The sequence below is a fragment of the Salvelinus sp. IW2-2015 genome, linkage group LG4q.1:29 (genome assembly GCF_002910315.2).
Source record: "Salvelinus sp. IW2-2015 linkage group LG4q.1:29, ASM291031v2, whole genome shotgun sequence".
Taxonomy (NCBI): domain Eukaryota; kingdom Metazoa; phylum Chordata; class Actinopteri; order Salmoniformes; family Salmonidae; genus Salvelinus; species Salvelinus sp. IW2-2015.
The window spans coordinates 20,131,778-20,143,198 of NC_036842.1; positions in this window are offsets into that span (position 1 = coordinate 20,131,778).

The following is an 11,421-nucleotide window of genomic DNA, read 5'->3' on the forward strand; positions in this document are numbered from 1 at the left end:
CATCAGGGATCACAAAATGACGAAATACTAGTATTTAACTGGACATTACTCTTATGTGGACAGCACCGAAATCTCTATTTTACATGGATTTGTTTATTGTGAGCTTCCTGCTTTTTTGTCAAGATGAGCACTGTGCACAGTACATCAGGTTTGATTTTCCCGAGGCTATTGTTCCAGAATGCAGGCGCCCTGCCTCTGATAAAACCACATTTGGTTTACAGGCAATTTCCCTGACTTAATTCAGCGCGTTGTGACACACGTCGAATGGGAAGAACTGTGTGACAAAAACAATATGGGACGAAAGCCACCTCACACTGCGTGGTATGACCCCATATGCTGTTCTGGGTCAGTTAAGTGGCACGATGTCAATATTTAGACTTCTAAGATGTCAGTGGTTCTTATGCCAATTACTATAACCCTGTAGCCCACACCCTGGCCCCACGTACACCACACATGTGACGACTGACCGCTACAGTTAGGCTAGGACTCATCATAAACAGCATTTCTATTCACACGTGTCAAAATATTACACATCACCAAAGTAGAAAGTCGGCCTACCCCCAAAAGACAACGTTTGTAATTAAATGAAAGTCCTTTAAATTAACTCATCAGCTTTAGGCCTATAGGCCTAAAAATAGCAAATGATAACCCGTTGCTTCACACAGGCGTGTATGCGAACCGGTTGTTTGCAATGATAAAATGCAGATCCAGGAAACTCATGATAAAGTAGCCCAGTTCTTGGCCGCCGGGGGAAAAGCAAGAGCTTTCCTTAAGATATGCACTGAACTGTAGGACTACCCCACACTAGGACGCCCCATGGCATTCCTCTTTTGACAATTCTGAGGAGAAAAATATAGTAGCAAATCTAATTGAATGAGAGAGGCTGTACCAATGTTTAAAATACTATATTGGTGTAAGTCGTTGTAGAGCTACTCTCAATATTCCATTTACTACTACTTCTGTGACCGCTAATAATTAATACTGTAAGACCTTCGTGAAATTAAAACCAAGTGATGAATAACTATTCAATAATAAATACGCCACAATACCCGAGGGCATATAACTGCTAGGCTACTTAATGCTTTCTGTCAAATAAACATGGACGTTACATGAGGCAACAGCAGTAATGCATTTAGTAAAATTAGCGTTACAGGAGACAGTCGTTATAAAAAAGAGCAAAAAGCGGTGCATTTTGTTGTTGTTGTCAAATACACTATTTCCATTCAAGATCGTACACAGTGCATGTGCGTGAGACAAAATAAATAATAATTATTACCGACTCCCTAAGGGAAAAGTAACTTTTGAGTTGTGTTTAGGCAACACAACTTTATAGGAGTGATGCACCGCTCACTGCATTCTGTGTCAACATTACACCCGACGCACCACTGGAATGTAAACTCTCATAATGCATTGTTTAGCATGGAGGTGATATAGGGCTAATTATGCCAGATTGCGTAATTCCAGCTTGGTTCCAATTTGACGAAATACACAAGCATGTTCATGATATTGTTTTTTCCTCCTCCAAATGATTCACCAGAACATTCACTTCCCATGAGAACACGACTACTGATGCCCAAAAGTGCAAACACAATCTGCTAGAATCATCACAGTCTTCATCATCATAATCCTCACCATCACTATCCTTATCATCATCCTCAATATCATCATCATGGCATTATCCTCATCATCATAATCATATTCGTCAACAACAGGTAAACATGTGCGTAATGGGACTCAACCCTTGTTTTGACAAATTAGTCTGGAAGTAGTTTTACCGACCAAACGTTTTCATTGAACGTAACTGGCTAATGACTGTCAGTTCGGAAGATATCAAATGACCAGAGATTATACTATATATAAAGCAATTAACTTTCAACATGGGCTTGCCTACATTCTGATTCCTGACATTTAATGAGGTAATAACGAAAAATAACAACAACAACAACAAAACACCAATTCACTTAGCTGTGTAAAAGGACTGCATCTAAGTCGTTTCAAAATAACTGTTGGACATTAACTTTAAAATGTAAAACTGTTATTAATTGACTGCATATTTTATTGCAATGAATGATATTGAAAGTTCAACAACATGCCAATTGCTCTTGATTGTTATGTTCGATAGTCTGTCTATGGGCTGGCGCGAATTGAATGTGAGGCTGGGCTGGTCTATAACGCATGAACAACACCAGTGTGAAGATATCTCACGATCAAACGGCCAATGCCAGAAACGCAGAGTGGTCGGGTAATTCAAAACCAATGATAAAGTGTCACCCTTTATTATGTTACATTTATGCCATGTAGTTAGTTACTCTATAGCCTAACTACGTTTACAACAAGAACGTTATTACTCAGCAAGGACTTTTGGAGTCAGCCTACAATGAATAATGATTGATTGTAATGAAATGAAACGGGGAAAAAACGTATTATACAGTGTAATTAGGCCTACATGTAATTGCATCGAGATGTAAAAAAATAATGTAAGCGACATGGCACTGCATCTTATTTTTGGAATTGAATGTAAAGTCTGATCAGAAAATAATATAGATTGAATTAGACATATGAGAGCCACTCAATTCCACACAACAAAACAACAACAAATGTGTATGCTATTATGCTTGGTTGTCAGCATCAGGCTTATTTTCGAATGCAAATATTCAAAAAAATAACTGTTTTGATACAGTAGCCTAAACGATGACAATCGTGACGCATTTGTGTATGATTTGAATTTGTTTCAATACACTGTAATTCCGATGAATTTATCGAAGTCTGTTCTTACTAATTGGTATCTAATTGCACGTGAACAAAGCTGACAAATGAATTAATCGCCAGATAAAGGTGTAGGTCACTGCCAAAGGTGTGTTTAGAATAAAATGGGCCTTTTGGCAATGCTCAATGGAAAAGTGCAAAATGTATGCAAGAAGTGAATTTCAGACCTAGAAATCAAACGCTTTTTTTGCATAAAAAATCTAAAATATTTACTTATTTGTAATAATTTGTGAATAAAGGCACTGTCCGTCATTTTCACTTTTGCCGAAGAATTGTGGTTGTGTTCATATTGAAAGTTTAGGTCTATTACTCATAAAACTGATCGAAAAACATTTCATATTATTAACACCACATATTTTACAAACGCACACTGCAACTCATGCAAAACATCACGCTTGTGAACATTTGCAGCAAAAGTTTTCAAAAAGGTTATCTTCAAAAAGGTAAAACATTTGGCTATATTTTATTCATGTTGAAATAATGAACTAGTCTTCACGTGGTGAGAGAATATACATAGCATTTACAATAACGTTTAAATTAAGACCATCGAACACTTGCACCAATTAGGGCCGTACATAATATAGGTATATTTACCATGTTATTACCTACGGAAGAGACCATTGGGGGCCGAGAGCGCAACTTAATCAAAAGCATTGTGTCTAAATATGTTCTGATAGTTGTATTATATGCGGATTGTACAAACCTTATTAGGAACACCTGCTCTTTCCATTACATAAACTGACCAGGTGAATCCAGGTGAAAGCTATGATCTTCTTATTGGTGTCACTTGTCAAATCCACTTCAATCAGTGTAGATGAAGGGGAGGAGACAAGACAAAATGTTTAGGTTCCTTTGAACGGGTAATAGTAATTATTTATTGTGTGTCCCTTTTGGTGTCTTGCATCCCCACAAACAACAGCACAGCATCACCAATAGATGCATAAATACATAAATAAATCCCTAGCAATAACTACAGCAGACAACACATGTGGATACAGTTCGTATCACGTCCATTATATTGTAATGAAACAGCAGGGAGCAGGTCTCGAACCCTCGACCTCCTAGCCCGAGGTCCGGCGCGCTATCGACAGTGTCGCAAAAGCATGCTCGTGCGGCAGAGTCGATTTCCGCGCATATAAACCCAGGGTCGTTACACTACTCCCTCCTTTCAAAGAGCAGGTCTCGAACCCTCGACCTCCTAGCCCGAAGTCCGGCGCGCTATCGACTGTGCCGCAAAAGCATGCTAATGCGGCAGAGTCGATTTCCGCGCTTATAAACCCAGGGTCGTTACAATATGTATAATCCACAAAGGGGTAGGGGAATAATCCACATTTGGGTATCATATAGAACAGGAAAAAGCGAACTGAAACCACAAAAAAAATGGCCGTGCAGCGCCACCGGAAGCATGGTAGTAGGTGCCAGGCAAACCGGGTTGAGTGTGTCAAGAACTACAAAGCTGCTGAGTTTTTCACGCTCAACAGTTTCCCGTGTGTATCAAGGATGGTCCACCACCTAAAGGACATCCAGCCAACTTGACACAACTGTGAGTCCACATGTGCCAGCATCCCTATGGCACGCTTTTCGACACCTTGTAGAGGCTGTTCTGAGGGCAAAAGGGGGTGAACTCAATATTAGGAAGGTGATGCTAATGTTTTGTGCACTGAGTGTATGTTATATTCATTCCCTTTAAAAGGCTAATTATAATGCATGAATGACTGACGTTTAATGCGCTGGTAGTGGGATTGGTAATTGTAGCCCCTTTAATAATAACGAATTACGATAATGCAAGTTCCCTCCAAAGACAAAACTACAAATTCCATTCACCCATGCAATGATCACAGGTTGCCCAAAATCTCATATTATGTTAGGTTGAGGCTTGCATCTGATTTCCCAGTGGAGAGAGGCACACATAATAGGTACATGGAAAGCCTAGACAGAATTAAATATGCAAGGGGATTGGCTACATATTATTCGCCCTGAGGAGAAAATGGACACACACACATACAGACATTGTGCGTGTTCTATACTTCAGGGTCATCCAGTATGTTTGGTGATTGTGTGGTCTGATATTCCGCTCCATGTGGCGCTCCCATGGTGATGGATGGCCTGGGAAGCGTCTGGAATCTGTCTGGAATCCCACAGACAGGCAGGTGAAAGCGCTGTTGGGTAACTGCAGGTCTGCCCCTGACTTGGAGGTGAGGAGAGCTGCTCCTAACCAGCTGTGGTTTGTGGGTGAAAACCCAGCTATGGTTTGTGGGTGAAAACCCAGCTGTGGTTTGTGGGTGAAAACCCAGCCGTGGTTTGTGGGGTGAAAACCAGCTATGGTTTGTGGTGAAAACCCAGCTGTGGTTTGTGGGTGAAAACCCAGCTGTGGTTTTGTTGGGTGAAAACCCAGCTGTGGTTTGTGGGTGAAAACCCAGCTTGTGGTTTGTGGGTGAAAACCCAGCTGTGGTTTGTGGGTGAAAACCGCTTTAGGTTTGTGGGTGAAAACCCAGCTGTGGTTTGTGGGTGAAAACCCAGCTATGGTTTGTGGGTGAAAACCCAGCTATGGTTTGTGGGTGAAAACCCCAGCTGTGGTTTGGGTCACAAGACCTGGGGAGAATAGTAGAAAGAAGAAGAACAAAAGTTGTTGAGATTGTATTTTTCAGGCTGAGACTTTTCCATGTGACTGTGACATGGAGTTTGTCATTGATAGGGCCAGAAGAGTCAGTCTGGGACAGAGATACAGGACATGTCAGAAAGCAACCTGGGTTCAATCAACCTAGTCCACCTCAGGACTGTGTGACCCTTCTGTGATTGAATGAATATGCACAAATGTGATTCTATTCTTATTAGGCAAAACTACTTTCTGTTCACCTAGGTCCAATCCAAAACATATACTATAGAACAGCATTCATCATTCGATAAAGAATGTTTTTTCTGTTAACAAGTTTTTGAAATGTAAACATCCATCTTTCCTCTAACATTCCAAGAAAGTAAAATGAGTAAATAGTGTTAGGATATGCTATGAAATGCACCTTCAAAGAATATGTCAGAGCCAAAGTTTCATGGACATACTGTAGCTCCAGCTTTCAGTCTTGCATAATGACTAGAAAGCGATGTGTTGTGTCCTGATTGATGCCTCATTTGTCTGTGTGCCTTGTGTCCTCCTTCCTGATTAGATCCCATCACAGAGTCTCCTTCTCCTGCCAACACAGTTCTTCCAGCTCCAGGCCTCTCCAAGAGAGGGGGTGACCCACCGAATCCTCCGCAGAATGGGTAGACCCTCCTTGGCCACACATGGCTCTACGCTCAGCCTTCCACTAAGACCCCTTCTTCCTCCTCCCTGTGGGTTTATGCTTGTTCCACTAGAGACAGGGATGATAAGTTATCTGGGGCTGCACGGCACTGCAGCGTTCAGAGGCAGAGTCCCCCACACCTCTAGCCTGGCTCTGAGTTGTGCAGGCTGCACGGAGCCCTGCTCCGAGGCGTGGTGGGGCTGGGCTGACACATTTCTGCTAACAATCACATCACACACAGGGACCCACATTCCAACTTCCTGATCCCGTTCTCTACCCACAACCTCTCCTTCACAGCCCTCCTCTTCCCCCAGCTGGCTCTCAGTGGAACTCTGCAGCGGTAGGCCAGATATGCTCAAATCAAACATGGGGATTCATACATAAATAACAAAATATTATTAATCATAATAATATTGATGGTAATTACAATATTATTAATTGCAAGCATATTTTATATTCCCTGTTTCCCTATCATCATTTAAATTGATTTGATTTGATCTTCTGACATAATTTCCCCTTTAATTATGGGACATTATTTTACATGTCATGTACTCTGCTGCCCTCTATTGGCCTTTCACTCTTAGTTCATTGGCTTGTGAAAAAGAGAAAAGACCGACGTACCAAAATCGACTTCAATAGAATCAAGCGAGAAAGCAGACATTGCACTACATACATCACAAGAAGTATTCAGTTATCAATCAGTCAATAGTTAAACACCACGTGCATACGGTGCCTACTTGAAAACTATGAACAACTGAGATATGAGTTGGATGTCGCCCTGACCTGAATGTTGTTTTGGAAGCTAAATCGCATGGTGCCTGCCATTTGTCCTGTTTGAAGACACCATGAAGATTATTTCAGCAGAACAGAACACAGTTAGGGGAGACTGAGTAAAGTGAGTTGCGTGGGAAACTTATGGTGTGGTATGGGATGGGAAACTTCTGGTTTGGTCTGTCTGGTCTGGTCCAGCATTGGCAGTCCTTACAGGGATTTAGGGTCTGGGAGTCCTTGTGAGTACCAAACAGAAAGCATATACGTGTTCCTTAGAGTCATAGCTTTCAGGAAGGGGGTCATAATATGTTGTACCAAATTCCAATATGAAGAAAAAATAATCAACATGCCACATAGGTGCCAAAAGCCTGTAAAAACCACTAGAAACCTCACTGTAGATAAGTAATACTACTTGTCATTTTGGCACTGAACTCATTTTTATGGGGATTAACCCTAACAATGAAGAGAAAGTAAACGTTGAAATCCAGGAACACCTTTGCCTCTAAGTGTAGTGCAGTGGAGGCTGCTGAGGGGAGGACGGCTCATAATAATGGCTGTAACGGAGCAAATAGAATGGCATCAAACACATGGAAACGATGTGCTTGATGTATTTGATAACGTTCCACTTATTCCACTCGAGCCATTACCACGAGCCTGTCCTCCCCAGTTAAGGTGCCACCAAACTCCTGTGGTGTAGTGAACATCCATGAGTTCATATGTAAAGCAGGCTACCCACTTAAACCAAGCACAAAACAATGTTTGCTAAAAAAGTTGCACTAGGCTAGCCCGAACTGAAATGTTAGCCTAATTGTTCTATGGCTTGTCTGTGTGGTTGGTTGAAATTTGAGACGAAAGGAAAATATGTTTACCCGACTTATTAGAGCGCCAGTTCTGAAGTTGACAGTTATATCACCTGACACATGTGCAAAACCATGTGAACACCTGCAGACTTTAGTCTTGTGCACATGACATCCATCTTGTGCATTTGGTCATAAGCAAACAAATCTTGATTGCCACACACAAAGACACACTTTATTTTATAGTCAGGTTAATAACCCTTTCCTGTTCCTGTACTTTCTGTAGTGTTTCACTTATACTGAACAAAAATATAAACGCAACATGCAACAATTTAAAAGATTTTTCAGAGTTACAGTTCATATAGGGAAATCAGTCAATTGAAATACATTTCTTTGGCCCTAATCTATGGATTTCCCATGACTGGGTAGGGGCGCAGCCATGGGTGGGCCACTGAGAAGCCAAGCCCAGCCAATCAGAATTAGTTTTTCCCCACAAAAGGGCTTTATTACAGACAGAAAATACCCCCCCCCCCCCCCCCCCCTTCTGAAGATCCCGCAGGTGGAAGAAGTCGGATGTGGAGGTCCTGGGCTGGTGTGGTTACATGTGGTCTGCGGTTGTGGAGCTGGTTGGACGTACTGCCAAATTCTCTAAAATGGTACGTTGGAGGCGGCTTATGGTAGAGAAATTAACATTAAGTTATCTGGCAATAGCTCTGGTGGACATTCCTGCAAGTCAGCATGCCAATTGCACACTCCCTCAATTTGAGACATCTGTGGCATTGTGTTGTGTTCTGGGAAATGTTATTTCAACTCATTAAACATGGGACCAGAACTTTACATGTTGTGTTAATATTTTAGTTCAGTGTATATTATTGCAGTAAACCCATAGCCTAACTCTGGAGGGATCTCTGTTGAACATAAGCATCCTTCAAAGCATTTCAGACAATTGAAATACACTAAGAGTCTGTGAATTATATTTATTCCTAAAGTACATGCTCATTGCTCCTTCAAAAGAAGGAAGTCCAGTGAATCTGTCATTGATTGAAGGTGGCAGGTGAAAGGCCAAAGCTGTTGTCATGCTACACACTTCACATTACTTTCATAGTGTGTGTGGTATGACTCCCTCTAATCTGCAAACAGTGGTTGTGTATGAAGTGCTGCTGGTGCTGGAGACTATTAGGCCTCTCAGGAGATGGAGATTTGCCTTTTATCATTCCCAGCAGCTCATCTACATGTGCCGACTGACATTTTTGCTTATAAATCGATCTGTGGATCCCGTAGATGGAAATTGCTTGCATTGCGCATTAGCCCTGGTTCCCACCGACACAGTAGTATGTTCCTGAGCCTGTGTGACGTAGGATGTGAAATCTGAAACCACTTGAAGCTGGGATGTCCCTCCCACCATTTAATTCGCTCTTCCGACTGTTCATCAACTCCTGGCTGAACCCTACATCACAGCCACAGACGAAGCACATGTCTGCAATTGTTATATTGTAGAGCAGCAGGAGAGAGTGTTATATTGTAGAGCAGCAGGAGAGAGTGTTATATTGTAGAGCAGCAGGAGAGAGTGTTATACCTTTGTATCGCATGCAGCAGTATAGAGTTGTATATTGTAGAGCAGCAGGAGAGAGTGTTATATTGTAGAGCAGCAGGAGAGAGTGTTATATTGTAGAGCAGCAGGAGAGAGTGGTTTCATCATGGTAGCACATTCAGAGGTTGATTTATAGCCATTCATCTGAAATAATTAATTGATGTGAAACAAAAACACTTTCTGTTTGCCATAGACGGACAAGATTAATATGAGACTGAAGGTGAGTTCCTAAGGAGTTCAGGAACCTCGAGCTCTGTGATACTATATTTTCACAATGATGGGGGCAAACTTTTTGATCAAGAGAGACCTTTAGAAAATATGCAAATTTTCTCTAACACTAAAAATACAAATATGTATTTTACATTTATTAGGAAGGTGAAATCTTAGTCATTTTATAATTTGATTATGCTGTATTTAGAAAACATACAAGTCATTTCAAGCCTTATTCATACACCTTTGTTGAATAGGAAATAAAAAATATTACATATTTTCATATTTTTTATCATATTTGTACTGTGTACTTGAGCTTGTGTCCTCCAAAGTGACCAAGCAATTTACAACTATTTTTTTTACCAGAAAGGTGAGATTTTAACCTTTCTTTGAGTTTGCAGCATTACTAATTATTGTTTATGGACCTCTCATGATAAATAATTACTTTTGGTGATTATGTAGATTACTTTTTCGATTACATTTAGTTACATTTAACTGGTTGATTGTGAAATGTACATTCACTGTAGGCCTACATCATGCAATGCACATACATGTTGCTTGCAATGATGCAATTACATGCGTGTAGTCTGGAATTTCACTTATTTCCAAATCTTGATGTTGCAATGACGAAATGATGTGCAGGCTACCCCAAACTTCCTGTTTGTAAAAAAGTGTTGAGTAAAATAAATGTTCCAAAAATTATAAAGATGACATCAAAGGCTTAACAAGATAAAACATGCTTAGTAATTCTTATAGGACACATCACTGCACTTTATACTCCTCTGTAAACTGGTCATCTCTGTATACCCATCGCAAGACCCACTGGTTGATGCTTATTTATAAAACCCTCTTAGGCCTCACTCCCCCCTATATGAGATATCGACTGCAGCTCTCATCCTCCACATACAACACCTGTTCTGCCAGTCACATTCTGTTAAAGGTCCCCAAAGCACACACATCCCTGGGTCGCTCCTCTTTTCAGTTCGCTGCAGCTAGTGACTGGAACGAGCTGCAACAAACACTCAAACTGGACAGTTTTATCTCAATCTCTTCATTCAAAGACTCAATCATGGACACGCTTACTGACAGTTGTGGCTGCTTTGGGTAATGTATTGTTGTCTCTACCTTCTTGCCCCTTGTGCTGTTGTTGGTGCTCAATAATGTTTGTATCATGTTTTGTGCTGCTACCATGTTGTGTTGCTACCATGTTGTTGTTATATTGTGTTGCTACCATGCTGTGTTCTTCATGTGTTGCTGCCTTGCTATGTTGTTGTCTTAGGTCTCTCTTTATGTAGTGTTGTGTTGTCTCTCTTGTTGTGATGTGTGTTTTGTCCTATATTTATATTGTATTTATTTATGTATTTTAATCCCAGGCCCCTGTCCCCGCAGGAGGCCTTTTGCCTTTTGGTAGGCCATCATTGTAAATAACAATTTGTTCTTAACTGACTTGCCTAGTTAAATATATATATATATATATAAAAAACCATATTTGGATGGGTAGATTAGATAAGTGTTTCTGAATGAATTCCTGGGGGACTCTCATGGTGTACACATTTTATTCTAGCCCAGCACTGACACACCTGATTAGACTACTCAACCAATCACCAGACCCTTGGTTTATTGAGTTAGTGTTAGTAGTGGGTTAGAACAAAAATGAGGGTTCACCATCATTGACTTGAGAAACAGTGGATTAGATTCCAAAAACGTTTTGATGCATATTTACGTAAGATGACTTTGTGTTTTTAAACAGATATCTGGAAAATATGTTCAAAAACATGAAGTAGTAAAAGAGTATGGAATTAAAGTAATTGTGATCTGAAGCGTTTGTGACTCATTAGTAATCCCACCTTTAACCACATGGTGGAGACATCAGTTCACATTTTGAAATCAGGGTCCCAAAAATGTAATCAAACATTTACAATATTATCTCAGTCTCTGTCTCCATATCGTGTGGATTGTCTATGAACCTGTGTATACATATTTTCCAGATATCTGTTTTACACAGAGT